General features: G+C 40.7%; 1 non-coding gene across 1 annotated transcript; it reads left to right on the forward strand.

Moving 5' to 3' along the window:
• Positions 1 to 219: 219 nt before the first annotated feature.
• LOC141636824 (small nucleolar RNA R71) lies at positions 220 to 326 on the forward strand. The gene has a single exon (XR_012541406.1). It is a non-coding gene; the product is annotated as a small nucleolar RNA R71 (small nucleolar RNA).
• Positions 327 to 7,621: the final 7,295 nt, after the last annotated feature.

The following is a 7,621-nucleotide window of genomic DNA, read 5'->3' on the forward strand; positions in this document are numbered from 1 at the left end:
GCTTCAAGTGCAGCTACAGAAGGAGATTCAGCACTCCTCCTTTAATTCCCCCTGGAATTCCCATACTCGGCTTTATGGGTGGCTAAGTCATCAATGATCTTCCACCCCATAGTTTATCCCATATTCTCAGCAAATCGGCCATTGGCTACAACATCCAAGATAGCCCTCTGATTGTCATACAACCTGTTATAGAACTGATTGCAAAGACTCCATTTTTCGAACCCATGGTGCGGTATGGTTTGCACCAGCTTCTTGAAACGGACCCATGCTTCATGAAAATTCTCATCCGGCCCTTGTGTAAAGCTCGTGATCTGAGCTCTAATGGCATTAGTCTTCGAGGCAGAGAAGTACTTCTTGTAAAATGCCAGGGCTAAGGAATTCCAGTCGGTGATCCCATGAGCAGCTCGATCCGATCTCTCGTACCACTCCTTGCAAAGCATCACGAGTGAGAATATAAACATAGTCTCCTTTATCTGGTCCTGGGTCACACCGGTCAGCGGGGGTATAGAGCAGCAGTAATCGATAAATATCTCCATATGCTTGGCTGCATCTTCATTTGAAGCTCCCCCGAACTGGTTCCTCTGAACTAAGTTGATATAGGAAGGCTTCTGTTCGAATTTCCTATCAGTTCCAGGTAATTCAAACCCTTTGTAAAGATTTTCAGCTGTCGGCTCAGAATGACTTGCTATAGTTGCTTCTTCAGCCATGACTGGAATTTCTGGAGAAGTGACTGTCTCAGCTGAAGAAGTAGAAGCAGGAGATGTAGGTGGATCTTCTTCGAACAGAGCGTTCTCATAGTAACTTGGCAGAGTACTCAGCTCTTCCTCTGTCGCCAACACCCTTGATGATCGTCTCAACTCGCGCAAGGATTTCTCAACCTCAGGATTGAACGATACTAGTTCACCACCCTGTGACCTGCGCATAAGAAGAAACTACAAAAAGAATATAAGAAAATTTTAAGGAACAGATGTCCCTTAAACTAAGAAAGACTAAAATAAAACAACTAAAAATTAGAACAATTGCCTCCCCGGCAACGGCGCCAAAATTTGATACCCGTCGTTGTGAGTACCAAAAATAAAATTTATATTTCCTATTAAAACTAACCTAGGCTAGTGGTAACAGGGTCGAACCACAAGGAGGCGAATGTAATTAGTAATTGTCTAATTCTAGTCTAAGGTAACGAATGTGGGGGTTGAATTGATTTGGTCTACAGCTAAAGGCAATAAACTAAAAAGACGGATAAAACAGATAAAAGAAGGGGTACTAGGATGGTCTGTTCACTATAGTTTCGGCGGCAGCATACTAAGTAGGTCTAAATCAAACACATGAGGCGGGAAAACAAGAGGTCCTCTCGGTTCACTCTTTACAGATAACATCTTTCGACCTCGCTATAAGTCCTTAATATCACTAATACTGACTCTCGTCCTGAAAAGTGACTAATAATCTAAACTTTACCTATCTTTCGATCTCAGCATAGTTTAGTCATTTTAATTGGTGATCTAACAACTTTCCCTATCTTTCGATCTAATGGGTCAGTCATATATTAAGCATTCAACTAGTCGCATGCATTCGATTCGTCAAATACAACATTTAAATCAATAAAAACGAAGGTAAACCTCACGTGGTCAGTCGATAGACCAGGTATGGCAGTCGATCGACTGACACGCGATTTCAGGCCATGTTAATTCTATTGCCGCCTACACTATAACTCCCCTACATCCTAGCACGAATAAATTAGCTACTCATACTAAGAATGATAACAACAATGAGATTGACTATTAAATCTACTGAATTCATGATTAATACGGAAAGATAAATAAATAACATAAAATGATAAAATTGGCTTCGGAATCTAACTAACAATTTCTATACTATCAATGCAATAAAGATGAACTGAAATAGAACAGAAGGAATACCGAATTTGCAGAGGAATTGTAACGGAATGATTAGAAGTACGAGCGAAAATCCGATGCAAACCAATGTTCCGAACCCTAATTATTGATATTCTAAAACTGATTGTAAAACTAGATAATAATTCGATCCCTATTCTGATGTTCTAGGTTACGTTATATAGCAAACTAACGTAACTTTTATTATCAAAACCTAAACAAAATGGGCTTGCTTTCCCTCGATCTTTTAATTCTCGTCTGAAGTAGCGGAGTGGTCGATCGACTGCTGGGACCGGTCGATCGACTGGGATGAAGTGTACAGTAGCTTCTGGATCCCGTGGGTTGGTCGATCGACTAAGGGTACTGGTCGATCGACTGCTTTAGTTGGCACTTGACTTTTATAGTCTTGTGGATTTGTCTTTTGGGCCTTGAAATGCGCACCAAGCTCGTTCCTTAAGTGAATACTTCACGTCAAATGCAATGCAGGATACTCGGGGATGGATTTAGTTCAATTTCCGTTGAATTCTTCACATTTCTGCAATAATGTACAAAAACAAGAAAGTAGACGGAAATAGGGAGAATAACAGCATAAACTACTAAAATGAGCTCTGAAATGCGTGTAAAACAGGATGTAAAACATCATATAAAAGACATGCATCACAAGGTATGTTCACTTTGAGTATGTGGTGATGCCGTTTGGGTTGTCTAATGCACCGGCAGTGTGTATGGATTTGATGAACCGGGTCTTCAGTCAGTTTTAAGATCGGTTTGTGGTGGTGTTCATTGATGATATCTTAGTATATTCCAAGACTAAGGAGGAGCATGAGGAGCACTTGAGGTTGGTGTTACAAACTTTACGTGACAATCAGCTGTATGCAAAGTTGTATAAGTGTGAGTTATGGCTCAAGGAAGTTACCTTTCTGGGGCACGTGATTTCTAAAGATGGTGTATCTGTGGATCCAAGAAAGATAGAGGCAATGTCTAAGTGGGAAACACCGAACAATGTGACGGAGATCAGGAGTTTCTTGGGTTTGGCAGGGTACTATCGTCGGTTCCTGAAAGACTTTTCAAAGATCATCAAACCTATGACAGCATTGATGAGGAAAGAGAACGGGTTTCGTTGGGATGAAAGTTGTGAGATGGCGTTCCAAACATTAAAGGAGCGTTTGACCACAGCTCCAGTCTTAGCTTTACTTGAAGGGTGTGAGAACTTTGAGGTATATACAGATGCTTCGAAGAACGGGTTAGATTGTGTGTTGATGCAGAATGGGAAAGTCATTGCCTATGCTTCTAGGCAATTGAAGCCTTATGAGGAGAACTATCCGACACATGATTTGGAGTTGGGTGCAGTTGTGTTTGATCTCATGATTTTGAGGCACTAGCTTTATGGGGCTACCATTAAGGTGTGTTCATATCACAACAGTTTAAAGTACATCTTTACTCAAAAGGAGCTGAACATGAGACAGAGGAGGTGGATGAAGCTTATAGGGGACTATGACATGGATATCATATACCATAAAGGGAAAGCAAACGTTGTGGCTGATGCGTTGAGCAGGAAGAGTGTGCATTCTCTATGCACAACTATGTCTTTGATGAGGTTGAGAGATGAGGTGGGTATGATGGGGATACATGTGATACAAAAAATGGGATGGTAGAGGAGAGTTGACAGTGGAGCTAGATCTTTATGATGATATTCGCCAGAATTAAGTAGGCTCTTGATCCTAGGATTCAGGAGTGGAGAGCTGGAGTGGAGAAATAGACAGTGTCTCAATTCTGTATTCATAAACATGGAAGTGTTCGGTTTAATGGCAGATGGTGTGTGCCAAGAGATGAGGAGTTCAAAAAGGTGATCAAGACATAGGCTCATTGCACACCGTATTCAGTACATCCTGGTGGTGACAAGCTGTATAGAGATTTGAAAAGGACTTTCTGGTGGCCTGGGATGAAAAGAGAAACAGCTGAGTTCGTGGCTCGATGTTTGACATGTCAGAGGGTTAAGGGAGAGCAGCAACAACCACAAGGTAAGATTCAATCTCTTGAGGTACCTCAATGGAAATGGGAATCTATCTCCATGGACTTTATAGTGGGTTTACGGAGGAGTTAGCAGGCTAATAACATGATATAGGTGATAGTGGATCGTCTGACTAAGTCAGCTCACTTTATTCGAATGAAACATACATGGAGTAAGGTTCAGTTAGCTAATGGGTACAGGAAACATGCGGTGAGGTTACATGGAGTTCCTAAGGACATTGTGTCAGATCAAGAAGCGAGGTTTATTTCTCGGTTTTGGCAAGAGTTGCAGGAGATAATGGGAACTACCTTAAAGATGAGTACTTCTTTTCATCCGGCAACATATGAACAAACATAGAGAACTATTAAGACTTGGGAGAATATGTTGCGAGCTTGTGTGATGGAGTTTGGTGGTAGTTGGGAATATAAGTTGGATTTAATCGAGTTTTCTTACAACAACAGCTACCATACGAGTATTGGGATGGCACCGTTTGAGGCTTTGTATGGGAGTAGGTTTAGGAGTCCGATTTGCTGGGATGATAGAGCTGAGGTAGTGGTTTTAGGACCACAGATGGTACAATAGATGATAGAACATGTTAAGGTGACTAGACAAAAGATGAAAGCGGCCCAGGATCGACAAAAGAGTTATGCAGACTTACAATGCCGTGACATAGAGTTTCAGGTTGGGGATAAGGTTCTTCTGAAAGTACCTCCTATGCGTGGGGTTATGAGGTTTGGTATGAAAGTGAAGTTGAGCCAGAAGTTCATAGGACCATATGAGATTTTGGATCGTGTGGGAGAGGTTTTTTATCGGTTAGCGTTACCACCAACTTTGGATCGGGTGCATAATGTGTTCCACGTGTCTCAGTTACGGAAGTATGTGAGTGATCCTTCCCATGCGCTAGAGGTGGAGAACATCGAATTGGATGAATTCTTGTCTTATCCTGAGGTGCCAAAACAGATTCTTGATCGCATGGTTCGGAAAACTAGGTCCGGGGAAACGGCGTTGTTAAGGTCCTATGGCCTAATCATGAGGTTGAGGAAGCTACTTAGGGGGCGGAAGAGGCTATGAAGGAGCGGTATCCGGCTCTTTTTGATTAGGTATGTGTGGTTACGGGGACGTAACTATGTTTCTTTTAAGGGGATATGAGATGATCGCATAAGGTTTTGGAATGGTTTTATGCTAGTTTTTGTACAGTTAGTGGTTGTTTTGAGTCGGTATGAGTTGTGGTTGGGGTTTTGTTTTAAGTTTTTGTTGCGTTGTTGTGTCGTAGTTGAGTTAGTATGTTTGTTTTGGAGTATGGGTTTGAACTTCGGGGACGAAGTTCATTTTTAAGGAGGGAAGACTGTAATACTATGGTTTCTGTACTGTTGGGTATGCTATCGATTAAGGCTTACTCTGTCAAGTAAGTGAGTTTTGGTTTCGAAACAGTGTACTTGTCTGATGGGTACTCGATCGAGTAGGCGTCACTCAATCGAGTAGGGAGCACTCGATCGAGTAAATCGGTTTTACGGGTTATTTCGCTGGGTTTTGATAGCAACGTGAGGAGGTTATATAAAGTTATTTTATCAATTCCTTTTTACTTTACACTTTTTTTTAAAACTATTTACACAAGCGAAAAACTACGTAACTTCCCTTCCTCCCATTGCTATCAAATCCTAAGGGCTAGAGTCGTCGGATCATTGTGTTCTTTACGCCGTTGAGACCGTCGCATCGTGGGTAAGATTCTAGTATGATTTTTATGTCATTTTATTGTTTTTGGTTGAAACCCTAATTGGGTATTTTTGGGGATTTTGGGAGTATGGTGATTGTTAGATAGTAATTATATGATTGTTCGATTATCGGAGGTGGTTTCGTAGAGGAGCAGTTTTGAATAGCTGATTGTGACGATCTTCGTGATTTGCCTTTCCAGGTAAGGTTTCCCTACTCGGTAATTGATTACATTATATTTGATAGTTGATTGGTGATGGTTGTGATGTTGTTGATCTTTATCATATTGGTATTGTAATTGGTAATTGTTGTTGTATAGTTAGTTGGATGTGTTTGTCTGTGGTTCGCGAGGCGCGTCCTTGGCTGAGTGGAGTCACTTGCGAGAGTGGCTTCACTCCCTTGATTTGCCCCTTATGGTTCCCGTAACAAGGGGGAGTTGATAAGCGGGAATTTGTTGGGAACGGCTGCGGTCACCCACTAGAGGTGTGGAATATCTGTTGCGATGGATAATCTGGCAGAGCTACACACTTTAGTGTGTAGTCAGGTGTGTGGAGAGGTGATGGAGTTGGATGATCGTATGTATTGTGATCTTGCTTATCTTGTATTGTGTAATCAGTAACTGACCCCGTTAATTGTTTTAAAAACTGTGGTGATCCATTCGGGGATGGTGAGCAGTTATTGAGCAGGTATGAGATGGATTGCGTGAGGGATAGCTGGGATGGAGTCACCACGTGTCATTAGAGTCTTCCGATGTGTCTTGAACTTATATTTCTTTTGAGTTGGTTTGATATTTTGGAACAGATTTATTTACTTTACAGTTTTGGGATTTTGGTTATGTAATCACTTAAACTCATTTATTTAAGTATGTTCTTTTATGGTCAATTTGATATACATAGCCTCGGGTAACCGAGATGGTAGCACTTACATGCATTAGGTGGTCTTGGTAAGGCACCCTGGTGTATGGGGGTGTTACAAAAACTCTACCCGTTGTCAACCAAAATGGTAAGCGAATAGTGGTGGATTCTTTTGATGCTAATAATACTCGGGATGGGAAGGCCTTGGTTCTTCACTTGAACATCAAGAAACCAGTGTGTCACATGATGTACCTATGGTAGAAATTTGTCCACCAAACAACACGTGTGCTAGCAGCTCTGGTTCCTTGCCACCGAATAGTTTGGATTTGGGTAGTACAAGCGCCTACCAATTTGATCCTCTTAGCAAGAGTAGGAAAGGTAAGAAATCACTCCTTGTTACACAGCCAATAGTTCATATGGATTTGGGTAGTAGCAGCAATGATAGTAATGACGCTTGTTCCGACACCGACATGAATGTCGACCTTACTCCTTGCTCCAATTAAAAATCATGGTGATCATTTTCTCAAATTTAACAAGAAAGGTGGAGGTGTTTCCCACCTTAAAATAGATGAAAGTTCTTATCAAAAACTTCTTCAAGGCAAAGAAATTCAAGTCCACCAGCATAAGCTTCTAACCACGATGGCAGTTTGTGTTCACAACCTTCTTCCTAATAAGGAAGCCCAGACGGAAACTCCCCATGAAGAGATGGAAGGATTCATAAACGTCTTACTAGACATTTCTAGTAACTATATAAATTTAGTTTAGTCATAAACTAACTAGATCTTATGCATGTATAACAAAATAATACAAAGTAAGAAGAAACGATCTACTTACTATGAGGGCCGAATGGTTATACTAATTTGGACACCTTCCAAATTAGTCTTCTTAAGAAAACCTTAGTGCTCCAAAGATGAACTTAGATCCAATATTAGAATCTAATCCTTAAGGATTCGTACCAAGATAACCCTCTTAAACAAATACTAATTTGTTACGAGATATTAGAATATGTGCCCTAAAATAATACTAATATTATTATTTAGTACTTCTAGTAAAGGTAAGATGATATTAGTGATTTTGTGAGTTTTTACTTATTAAGTGTTCAAAACAAAAATAGAGAGAATTTACAAATTACTCATATTTTTGTTAAGTAAGAATGA

This window comes from Silene latifolia, chromosome Y (assembly GCF_048544455.1).
Source record: "Silene latifolia isolate original U9 population chromosome Y, ASM4854445v1, whole genome shotgun sequence".
NCBI lineage: Eukaryota > Viridiplantae > Streptophyta > Magnoliopsida > Caryophyllales > Caryophyllaceae > Silene > Silene latifolia.